The sequence below is a fragment of the Protopterus annectens genome, chromosome 8.part0 (genome assembly GCF_019279795.1).
Source record: "Protopterus annectens isolate FY-2018-M chromosome 8.part0, PAN1.0, whole genome shotgun sequence".
Classification (NCBI taxonomy): domain Eukaryota; kingdom Metazoa; phylum Chordata; order Ceratodontiformes; family Protopteridae; genus Protopterus; species Protopterus annectens.
Window position 1 is genome coordinate 1002372666 of NC_056741.1, and position 13136 is coordinate 1002385801.

At 40.3% G+C, this 13136-nt stretch overlaps 1 protein-coding gene across 1 annotated transcript in view; it reads left to right on the forward strand.

Annotated features, from left to right (window-relative positions):
• Positions 1 to 13136, forward strand: part of LOC122808385 (alpha-tectorin-like) — a 209722-nt gene that overhangs the window by 143195 nt on the left and 53391 nt on the right. The window lies entirely within an intron of this gene.

A 13136-nucleotide genomic window follows, 5' to 3' on the forward strand; every position in this document is an offset into this window, starting at 1 on the left:
TACTCCATCGCCAAAAGTACTGCTCTCATCTCTAAGACACTGATATGCACATTTGTCTCTTGATCGGTCCATGTGCCTTGGGCTGTTCTTCCCTGAAAATGACCCCCACCCTATCAGAGAAGCTTCTGTGGTCACTGTGGCCGCTGGTGGGGGTAAAACAAAGGGATGCCCTATTGTGACATGAAGTGAGGTCAACCACAACTGAAGATCCTTTTTGCAGGAGTTTGTGATCATTATCAGGTGAGACATGGGGAGCTCTTGGTAAGACCACTGAGTGAACAATAGCCATTGCAGTATCCACATGTGTATATGACCCAGCGGTATGGCCAGAATTGCTGCTGCCATCATACCTAACAATTTTTGAACTTCTGATGCTGGAGCCTTGTTTTTGGACATCAGAATGCGGGTCTGCTGACAGAGTAGTAAGACTCTCTCTACTGGAAGGCTTAGTGTGGTGGTGGTGGTGTCCAGTTCTTCTCCGATAAAGACGATATGCTGCGATGGCGACAAGGCAGATTTTTCTGAGTTTATTGTAATGCCCAGCTGGTTGCAGAGTGACAGAGTGTATTCCCTGGCTTGAATGAGTTGATGCCTGGTGGTGGTGGTGAGGAGCCAATCATCTAGGTACAGAAACAGCTGGAATCCTAAATGTATCAGGTGAGCCATGACCACTACCATGCATTTAGTGAACACTCTGGGGGCTGTAGTGAGACCAAAGGGCAGGGCTCAAAACTGGTAATGATTGGCTTCCAGCTGGAAGCACAGATGATCCCTAGATGGCCTGGCCATTTTTATGTGATAGTACTCATCCTGGAGATCTATCAAGCACATCCAATTGTCATTCCCTAAGAAGGGAAGTATCGACTGAAGCGTGACCATCCAAAACTTTTCTTTCTTTACAGATTTGTTTAGCCTGGTGAGGTTCAATATACGTCTCCAGTCCCCTGTCTTTTTTAGAACTAAAAAGAATCTTGAGTATCTACCTATCTGGTCTGCTGGGAGTGGTTGGATTACTCTTTTTCTTAGCAACATTTGGACCTCTACTGTTGCTTGTTCCCTGTAACTGGGGGGAACATCTGGGATTTTTCTTGTCGGTGGAGGGAGTGTGGCGAATGGAATGAAGTTTCCTCTGGAAATGATACTTTGTACCCAGTTGTCATTTGTTACTTTGAGCCAGGTGTCTGGGTACAAAGGAGCAGGACAGTCAGGCCTCCTTTCAGGAACGCTGGTAGGGCTTCCCAAAGAAGTGATCTCTGACGCCCTGGTTTTGTGGACCCCGTCTGTCACAAGGGTGGCATCTTCCATTATTACCCCCTCCTCTGCCCCTGGAGGGGGGTTCACCTCATGTGTCCTGAAAGGCTCCTTGGGCTTTTTGGAGCCACATTTTCCCTCCCCTTTGACCCTTGGGATAGGGTCTGGTAGGGTTGGAAAAATGGACTCTGATGGCAGAGTCTTTCCTTCTTGCTCATACCTGGTCAAAGTTTCCTTAACTTTGGGCCCGAAAAGGGAAGAGCCATCAAAAGGGGTATTCACAAAGGATGACTTGAAGGGATCCATGAAGAAACACAAGCGCATCCAGGAGTGCCTCCTAAGAGCAACTCCTGTACTCGCTGCCCTGCTCATTCCATCAGCTGCATATTAAATGAGGTGCATGGATGAGTTAACAATGGAAGTGAGGATAGCAAGCTAGGAGGCAACTTTGTCTGTAGCTCCTGCAACTACTGTACCCTGCAGAGTATCTCCCAGCTCTTTAAGGAGATCTCTTTGTAGTCTCGTGAAATGGGTTAAGTAGTTAAGCGAACAGAGTGCAAAGGTTGCTGAACTTAGCATGCGCTTCCCATATCTATCCATTATCCTGGAGTCTCTGTTGGAGGATGGATAGAAGAGGAAGTTTCTGACATTTCCTTTTTGGTGGCTGCTGCCATAACCATGGCATCAACTGGCACACCTTTTGTTGAGAAGGATTTATCCTGGGAGCAGATATGAACTTATTAGGCCTCCTAGGGACAGGTTCCAAGGTGTTCGGAGACTCCCACGCCCATCATGAGACCAGCTGCATAAGCTCATCGAAGGGCGGAGATACCCCAGAGGTGGAGGGCTGAGACCCGAAAGCCTTTAGGAGAACTGACTTGTCTTCAGTAGGGTTTGTGGACTGCCAGTCACCCCTCTGCCTAAGGATTTCAAATATCACTGCAAATAAGATAGCCTCAGAGGGGGAACTGTAGGGACCCTTCTGATTCATCCAAGTCAGTATCAGATGTTAAGGACTCCTGAGAGGAGTCTATATGTTTCCTCTTACAAACTCTCTTCCTGGGAACCTCATCAGTGGAAGCTTCTGGTGAGGTCTTGGAAGAGCAAGGGCCACCCAGTGGGGCTCCCTGAGGCTCTGGGTCTCTATGCCTGGCCAAGATCTGTGAAGCAGAAGCAGACACAAGTGCTTTAGGGGAGGAAGAAGCTGGACCTGAGGTTGAGGATGTCTTAGGAGACATAACTCTCCTCATGGCATTGAAGACACCCCTGCTCTGATGCAAGGGAACTGGCGGATCTGAAGAAAGCATCGATACCCAAGGCACCACGACAGTGGGCTCTGAGCCAGAGGTAGGAGTCGAGCTCATTCAAGCCGAAGCCCCGAGAGGCAGAGTCAAAACCAAAAAGTCGGTCCGTCTATCCTTCCCAGACCTGACCAGAGAGTGCCGGCTCCTAGAGTCCTCGATCGGCAGAGAGGACATCAGAGTGAACAGAGCTGAAGACACTGGAGCAGGCATTGGCTCCGAAGGCTCCACAATCAACAAGTCCGACTCCTCCAGTTCTAAAGGACCAGTATGGGTCAGAGGAGGAAAAGTTGTAGCTGGTAGAAGGGTATTCGGCTCCAAAGCCAGTTGGGTCGGAGCTGATAACATTTTTGCAAAGGCCAGTGCCTGTAACAGCTTCTGTACCACACGATCCACATCCAGATCAGAAAGCCTGATAGAGGACCAAGTAGAATGGACAAAAGGTGGTACTGATTATAATAAAGGAGACTTAGGAATTTCGGATACTGGTTCCAGGACTAGGGACCAACTCTGAAAAGATAAGACTGTCGGTTCCGATGTCTATGGAACTGAAGTCGAAGATTTCTTGGATTTTTTTGTCTCAGAAATCTTAGAAGACTTTGAGAACTTACTGGATCCATCTTGGTTGCTCAAAGCTTCTTGGAAAGAGGGTTTCAACAAGCCTCTGTCCATCAGCTTCCTCTTTCTCTCCTGTAGGACTCTGGAGGAGAAAGAATGGCATATGGAGCAGCTATCCTGTAAATGCAAAGCTCCTAAACAGTACACACAATTGACATGACTGTCAGTTGCAGACATTTTTTGGCCTCATTTGGGGCACTTTTTAAAGCCTGACTTGGGATGCTTATCTTGGTCAGCCATTATTGTATCAAACAGAGAATTACTGTCAACTATAAAAAATTTTAACAGTAACCAACAATCAAACGCCTTTAGAAAAATTCAGGCTAAGTCAAACACATACACAAATAATTATCGAAATATTAATGTGATAGAAAAACTCTGTCTAAAGCACACAATTTTAAATGCTAAGCAGACTATAAGGAAAAGGATAGCTGCTATAATACACACTAAACCTTATCTAAATATTTTAAATACATCTAACTAAATAAACCTTATCTAAAGTTTTTTTATAAACTGTGACAAAAGGTCACTAACTAAGCACACTCTAAGTAGAAAGACAAGAAACAGTTAAAGAAAAATCAGTGATAAGAAACTCTTTAAACTAGGCCTAAAAACAAGAGTCCAACTAGAAATTTAAAGCACACCATGGAAAGGGAAATAAAATATCAGCTAAACACACTAATAATCTATAAGATCTTATAAAATTATCTAAAACTATCTAATTATCAATATTAGCAAGAAATATTTGGAAAATAAGGTTTTACTGGCCCAAGCTAGTGAGAACCTCTGATCTGTTGCAGCAGCAAACTAGATCTGAGGTAAGTCTAGGTGCATCATGGGATAGGGACTTGGCCTCGAGCTATTTGAAGAACTCGAGCTTTATAGTAGGCCGACTCGGAGCCAAGGGATCAGCTTTGAACCCATCAGTAAGAATGAACGTCGAGAGAACAACTTCACATTATATGTTTACTCCCATTCTAGGAGAACCATATTAGCGTATATGGGGGCACATGAAGTCCCTATCGCTACTCCTTTTTCCTACTCCTGCGGTATCTCCTGACATATGTCAACCAATGAATACTAACAATCAATTAAAATACTACATAAAATATGCACTTAATATCACAATGTCTCAAAAATGCTTTTAAAAAATAGTATTAATATAATAAGCATGTGAGTGGCTTGTACCTCTGTATATGCCAGCTCAGTTCTTTCTTGATTCTGATGAAGTTCATGTAAGAAAAATGAAAGTGCTAAATGTTTTTTGTTTCATTAGTCAGTGTTCTGCTAATAGTTCATAAGGTGGACTATGTGCTTTGTTATCTGTTTATTTTCACATGTTCTTGTTTCTGTCGCCATTTTTTTATGATCAAAGAGAATTCACTTTTGAATGGTGCCAATTTTTTTTTTTAAGATCAGGTTTCTAGATCAAAGTCGATTTCAAGTTGTTGTTTTTATTTTAAGTGTGTATGAGCATAAGCTCCTGTCTGGTATATTATCATGTTGTTTGCTTAAAGTAGAACTGGATGTTGTGAGTAGTGTGCAGGGAGATTATTTATATACATGGAGAAGAGTAGGGATGATGGTACTGACACCTATGGAACACCTTCATTTTTAATTTCTGGTGTAGTGCTTTGCTATTAATGAATATGTTCTATCTTAAGTGCACATCAGCTGATTACTATATTACACAAGTCAAAGTTCTCTGTACCAGATTGCCCTAGAAATTAGGAGAAACAAGGAAAATATATTTTAGCATATTGCTGGTTTATATAACAACTTGCAGAATGATTACAAGGTACTAAAAATGGTAAAAAGAACAAAAAAGCTTTGGTCATATGGCCTTTTCTTGGCAGTTTTTGTCCCCTGCTTCCTGTTGATCATCAGTCATTTTCTTAGTCAGTTGGCCCATTCATTCCCTATCTCTGGGGTAAGAGACATCCATGATAGGTCATCACTGTCATCACTGAGGCAGCCATTTAGGGGGTTTTGGGGCTTTGCTGTTTGCTGCTCTACCTCACTTCACACACACAGGGTTCTGCCTGCAGGGGCATCAGCAATGGTATGTCGCACACTTCCACAATAGATATGAGACATAACCCTAAGAACATCCCTGCCCCATTGCAGATAGTGGTCTTCTAGGATCTCTGTTCTAAGGACCATGCAGCCAGGTTATTGTACTCTCATACCCTTCCCCAAGGAGATGAGCTGGCAAAGCTGTGTCTATCCTTTCCTTTCCTACAATAGCTCCAGCAGGTGCCTGATCTACTAATCAGACTTGGATTGACTGGTCTGTGGTCAGGGGGTTATCCCTTTATGCTCATGGAGCTGGCAAGCTTGAGTAACAGGCATACAAGTTATCAGAAAAGTGGTGTTAGACATACATAATTTGATTGAGGAGTACGAGATCAACATTAAAAAAAAAAGTCCAGTGCTTTAATGTTCTGCCTGTACACTCTACTTACAAACAACCACAATGATATAGTACTCATAGAAAATTAAGGTAAAAAATAATGTTGCCTGCATTTGGCTATTAATATTCACTGATGTCATCCACCATGCCTTCTCGTAAATATGTATAATTTTTATATTTCAATATCCTTTCAATATCACAGGATCATAGGATCATAGGAGATTACTAGGCTATTGACACGGTCGTCATTTTAAGCCTAGCTGTTTCAACCCAATGTAATATCATACAGGTACTTGTCAGTACCCAAGATTGCATTTAGTGATGACTGCCCAAGTCCAAGAAGGTTGTGGGGGCTATCCCTGGTAAGAATTTACAGTGTCCCATCCACTCATCCAGGTTCCTCATGAACAGTGTCATAGAGGTGCTCTGTTTCACATGAATTGGTAGACTGTTCCAAAGATGTCTTAGTCGCTGGGAAATAAATCTGTGCCTCCAGCATGTCCTATTTAAGTCACAGGCCATATTTAAGTCCCTGGAATGGGTAGCTATAGACCCATTTGATTTACAGATATGCAGTAAGTTTATTAGGTTTGGGTCTTGGGGGTTGCTATGTAGGCCATAAGTCTCCCTTAAGAAGTCTACATGATGTGGAGTATAGTGACAGGGAATTTAGTGGGTCTGTGTAAGCCACATGCTGGAGGCCCTTGATCTTCTTTGTTAGAAACCTCTGAGGTCTCTCTAATTGCTGTAGGTACTTAGTATGGTACATACCAAATGGGGCATTATACTCAATTATGGGCTGGATAAGTGCCAAGTATAGGGGGTTATAACCTCTTTTGCTCTTCAGGTGATGCCTTTACTAATCAAGTGAGCTATGTGGAAAGCTTTCCTTACAATGGTAGACATGTAGTGTTCAATGTTAAGGTCACAGTCAACCTGTGATCCCAGGTCCCTTACCACTTCATGGGTACATAGGGTATTGTTATTGCTTTGATAGTGTGAAGGGACATTGTTTGTGCCAAAGGGAATGATAATGCATTTCTTTTTTTTTTCCATAATAAATCTTTATTGTTATATTATTTTCATACACAAGTAAAAACAAACACAAAATTTTAAAAGAAAAAATGCAAAACAAAAAACTACTAATATCACTATCACACCAAACAAATATACAATATTTACAAGAATGCTTCCATGTAAACATTAAGAATAGAGAAAAAACAAAAAGTAGTTAATAATATTTCCAGTAATATACAGTTTAAATACAAAATTCTCTCCAAGCAAGTTTATAAATGTGAATACCTTCAAGTTAAAAATGTTATGCTAATATAATATTAAATATCTGTTCCCAAATTTTTGGATTATTAATGTTTTTATTATTCGTACTTAAGAGTAGTTTATGAGCTAATGTATTCATGTCAGTACATCGACATTTCAAAATAACGAAAGTCACTATTTCGAAACGAAAGCATCGACAGTTGAAAACATCAACAGTACATGTATACGAAAGTACAGTGCTAACATGGGTCCTGCAAGGGGGAAGTATACTGTACCCATACTAAACTCTGCAATATCATATCCTTTACTTCCCCCTTGCAGGACCCATGTTAGCACTGTACTTTCGTATACATGTACTGTCGATGTTTTCAACTGTCGATGCTTTTGTTTCGAAATAGTGACTTTCGTTATTTTGAAATGTCGATGTACTGACATGAATCCGAGCTAATATATGCCTTGTTGCCAAAACTCTAAAGCTTTCCCAAGATGTTTTAGATGGGTCTAACCAATTAGTGGCTATATAAAGCTTCATTAACAGAAAAATATTAATATATCTATAGTACTTAGTGATCTAGGCAGTTCTTTCGGAGGAATATGTAAAATCGTAAATTTCCACGACAACGTTGTACTTTGGTAATCCATCTTCTGAAGTTGAATCTTAAGGGAATTCCAAAGCTTATATATGCATTTACAGCTCCAGAACATATGAAGAAGATCAGCCGGTTGATTTTTACAGTATGGACAAGTTGGAGAGATTTTAGAATTAAATTTATGCAGGGTAAGGCGTGTATAATATGCATTATTCCATATCATCAACTGGGTATACATCACTTTTTGAAGAGAAGTAGATTTGATAGTAAGGTCAATTGCTTTTAACATCTTACTTTTGTCTGTCACTAAAATTTTCTCTTTCCAATAGTTGGATAACAGAATTTTATCATGAAATTTAAAGTCTTTAATTAATTTATTTGTTGTTGTTATATATTTAATATCCTGTTGGAGGGCTTGCCACAACTCAAAGCATTTATTAACATTTTCATCTTCAGGTTTAAAATTTATAAAGTAGCTCATAGCAAGTTCTCTAATTTGTCTCAAAATAACAAGATAATTTTTAGGTAAGTTAAATTCTTGTCTTATTTGATTGGCCGAGCGGTCCAGATATTTGTATATATCAATCGATAATGCATTTCTGTGCATTCAGTTTGAGACCATGACTAATGCACCAGTCGTTGGTCTATGTGAGACCATCCTGGAGTATACTGACATTTAGGGATTCATTGATTGCACCTAGTTTGCAGTTGTCTGCAAACATGGTCAACTACAACCCTTTAGTTTTAACCTGAACTTCTGAGAAGTACGTACCAAACAGTAGGAGGGCCCAGCACCGACCCCTGTGTCCCCCCACTGGTAATAGGTCTGCTGGTTGATGAGGAGTCACCCACTTTGATAGTGTGTGTCCTGCTTGTGAGCCTATTGGCAACCCATCTTACAACAGAGATTTACATTTAGTTTCCTAAGTTTGTCAGTAATGCCTGAATGTGGGATTGTGTCGAAAGCCTTTGGCAACTCAAAATATGCTGTGTGCACAGATTTGCCATCATCAGTGACCTTGGCCACACTTTTAAATAAAGCCACCAGATTTAACAGACAGGATCTACCCTTCAGGAAGCTGAAATGGGTAGGGTCCAGGGTTTGGAGGTCACCTATGTCTTTATTTATGAGGTCCATAATGATACTTTCCATGGCCTTACAGATGAGGCTGGTCAGCCTTATGGGTCCGTAATTCCCCGGGTCTGTTGCTAGGCCACCTTTGTGGAGGGGAATAACTGTTCTCCATTCTGCAGGAACAGACCCTGTGGTTAGGCTATGATTAAAGGCTACATAGCGGTGAAGCTAGTTGATGTTTCAGCCTGTTCGAAGGCAGTCTGAGATGTCATCTGATCCCATAGAAGCCATCTTCTTTGCCTTGGACAGGGCTTTGAGGACCTGCTCTTCAGATATGTAAGGTGGGGGGTAGGGTTTGGGGGAGGATTTGTTGTAAGTTAAGAGGGGATAAGGGACTGACATTTTCACCAAGCCTATCAGCTAGCAGGTTTGCTATCTCTGTGGGGTCAGTGTGTGAGATACCATTGGTCACCAGTTCTGCATATGCTTGGGGCCTACACTTTAGGTTATGTACATAGTTGTAAAAGGCCTTGTGGTTATCCTTGCTAGTACTTGCTAGGTTTCTCTCAAAGGAGCTCTTGGACAATTTGACAAGTTGTCTTATTTGCCTAGTAATGCTGAGGAGGGTGCTTTTCCATTGTTGGGTCCTTGTTTGTGTTTTCTTGAACAACAATGTTTTGCATTTATTGTAGAGTTTGTTGACTCTGGAAGTCCAACATGACAGCTTGATTTTACTTGGGGCTCTGGCTTTCATTCTATCTGCTACAGCTGAGTTTATACACTTATGCAAGTGATTGTACAGGGCTTTAGTGTATCTTCAGCATAGTTACCACTTTTAGCTTGGGATGGGGCTTGGAATGCATTTATACCTTCACCTAGGAGGGTATAGTTTGCCTTGGTGAATATTTTATAGAGTGATTTCACCCTTTGTGAGTTCTGGTGTTAGTGTCAGTTTGAAGGTAACTGATTTGTGGTCCGTTTTAACTAATGAGTGTCCAACAGTTGCAGCAGTGCATCTGTTTAACATGTTTGTGAGGACCAGATCTACAATGCTTGTTCCTCTTGTCGGGTATGGAAAATTTGCTCCAGGGCATTTGAATTCATAAAGTCAAGGAACTCTTGTGCTAGCAAATTTGGAGTACAGTAAGTTTCCCAGTTGATGGTGGGATAATTGAAATCCCCCATAACCGGTGTGTTTGGTAAAATTTGGATTGCCTTTAGTTTGGATAAGTAGGCTTTGTGGGTGTTGTGACCCATGGAGGGGGATCTATAACTGGCTAGGACTTAAATGGAGGTCTCACCCACTGTAACCTGGACCTGGAGTAACTCCATGGAATTGGCCAGTCTAACTAGACGTGAGGTGAATTTATCTCTAATATAGATTGAAACACCACCTCCCTTGGTTTTCACACGTTCCTTTTGTGGTATAAAGGTGTGGAAGGTATTGCAGCCTTGCAGGCTGGGGTACTCTCTGAGACCTTAAACCAGGTTTCTGTGACTGCATAGACATCTACATCTTCTAGTGATAGAAGTGCTTCCAGGGAGTGCAGTTTTTGGTTTAAGTTCCTGGCATTTAGCAGCATGACCTTTATTTTGTTCTGATTAGTTAATTTGATGTTGTTAATGTGCTCTTAGATGGCATATACTTATTATGATGAAAAACCCTTTGTTTTGTTATTGTAACTAAAACTGCAACTTCATCCTGTGTCATTCTGTTAATACATAAGCTGTATACCAGTGCTTTGAGCAAGTTAGATCAGCTCATTAAGTGAAAACAAGTTAAAACAGCAAGCATTTCTCCAGAGCAAAGCAAGCTGCAAAACCACAATTCAGAAATTGTGCTCTTAGAAACTGTAAGAGTACTTTTAATCCAGAATGCAACAATATTTCCAGCAATGCAATGTTAACAGAGTTAGCAGAGAAGATTTCACATTTAATATAATGTTGTTTAGTGGCTTGTTTTACTAAACAGTGCTCCACACATCAGCAGGTCTGTGAGAAATATTTGGATAGGAATTTACTGCCTACCACATGTAAACTTATATAGCATAACATTTTCAATGCACTGATAGATTATTGACTTAATTTCCCATTGACAGTTGTTTAATACTTTCTCATTTTACTGACCACACATATTTATTAAATATCACTGCACTTTATCTATAGTTCAAGCCAATACGTGACACTGACAAATACTCCTTGAATAGTTTAGAGTTGCATTACACAAGAGCCTTAAAGCTCAAACAGCATATCCTGACCTGGCTAAGGTCTATTTTACACAGCAAGATGTGTAATTAATTCATTACTTAATTTGGCAAACAGCATGCAACCTAAAGAATATAGATTTGAGTGGGAAATGTTCAGTCTGATCCTATTTATAAGACCAGAAGTATAGCACAAACTGCTGTGCTGGGCCTCTAATCTTTAAAATCTTGTATCATCTTAGGAAAGGAGGAAACAGTTTGATAAATGAATATATAGATGACTGCAGGCTTGGTCATATAGTTGATTACCTAAGGATGAAAAAGCACTACAAGAAGGGTAGGATAACTTATATTCTTGTCCGATGACAGTAGTCTATCGTCCAATATTAAGAAACGACGAGTGCAAAACAGATACATACTCTAAAATTTGTACATCAAAGATTGTAGGATATTGTTGCATGACAAACTCAACCTTGAACAATGTTTGACAACTGTGATCTGAAAAGCTAACAGAGTTATCCATATGTCACTCAAAGTCATTTCCAAAAAAAATAAAAAACAGAAAAGTTATTATTTCATTATGATATACCAATTTGTCCCATCACTGAATATCATACTGTTTGTTGCAAAACTAAACATGACCTTCAGTTATAAAAGGTCCAAAGATCTTTAGTGAGGAAAAAAAATCCTTAAGTTAAAAAAATACATATTTTGGGAAAGAAAAAAGTAAGCATTTTTATAAAGACTTTAGGACGTTTCACTGTTCTTAGTGGCTATGAGACTTTTCAGGGATGTTCTGTCTTGTTTTGAGAAAAGTGAAGGACCCTGTCCTGATTAAAAGTCCGATTCATAAGCATGTAACATGGAGTTAACACCAGGCTGACAAGCTTGTGCTTAAAATTAACATGAAAAATGCTAATTAGATTATTATTGGATGCATAGCAGCATGGGAGAGAGGATTCATGTGAACACATGACAGCCTTTTCCATATCATTTGACTCATCAACTCAGAGAATGCAAGAGTTATAATGTGGTCTCCAAACTGGGAATGGATGGTCAATAGGGCTCTCTTCCTGGTTAGGGATCAAATAGGGCTGGCTGTAGCCTTTATAGGAGGAATGAATGGGCTGACAAGATACAGGGTGGGTTCCATGACTGCGGTCATGTGATATGATATAAAATAGGTCATTGTTTCAGATGAGGTAAAGTCCACTTTCTGAGTTAGACAATGAGTTGTTTCAGGAGATGACCAAGCAAATGTGAAATTATGTGTTTAAAAATAACTATTCAGTATTAATTGTATGTTGTAGTTGTCTGAACACATAAACATGCCAGTTGATATGAGCACTTGATTACAAAGCAATGGTAGATAAATAAGTCATTAAATTAATAAAATATGAAGCTGTATCTTTATTGTCCCTGGGATGTTTGCATGGATGTGTTGGCATGGGATGGGTACTTTTTCATATGCAAACCGAAGTTCTTTTCTGATACAAGGTCAAGTAGTTTAAGGGGGGTCATTGTCATATGGTCTGATATCCTGTGATCTAGATATGCATATTGATTCTGTGATACCTTGAAGCTGAAAAACTAAACAGACAAAACTGTACATGGTCACTTTTACTTTTGGCTGGCAAATTCTCTGAAAAATACTTAGTTGCCATAGAGGCTGGACAGACATTTAGGGAGAGGATCAGACTACCTAATTCCCAAAAACAGATGCTGCAAGTAAAGTCTACACTATATCTCCAAGATGCCTATTTTTATAGTTGACTAACATTGAAGTAATGTGAGGACTTTTGGGTGGTATGAGTATCTTACTGCTGCAGTGTTCCAGTAACTCAGGTGTATATAAAATGCCCCTGATTTACTCATACACCTTCTTAATATATACCTTCTTGCTTTTATTTCTCTGTAGAGAGTCCTGTAGTTAGAATCTGGAATTTAATTTGAAAGAGTTCAGTACTTCTTTTCCCCAATCCTTTTAGCAATCAGGGCATCCATAGTGCACAAAGAAACTTGTTAAATGTGATGTTATTAACAAATTGTTATTAAATGGTTAGAAAAAGGCTAATAAAACAATAGATCCTATTAATATTTCATAGTCCCTGTGAAACCTCTGGGTGGCCACGGTGGTGCAGTGGTTATCATTGCCACCTCACAGCAAGAGGTTCTCCGGTTCGATCCTCGGATGGGTTGCCTTCTGTTCAGAATCTGCATGTCCTCCCTGTGGTCATGTGGGTTTCCTCCAGGTGCTCCGTTTTCCTCCCACATCCCAAAGACATGCTGCAGATGGATTTGGACACTCTAACTTGGCCCTAGGTGTGAGTGGGTGCATGTGCGTGCTTTCTGTGGAAGGTTGGGTGCCGGGCTGGCAACTCGACACTGTAAAACTCCACTGCCAAT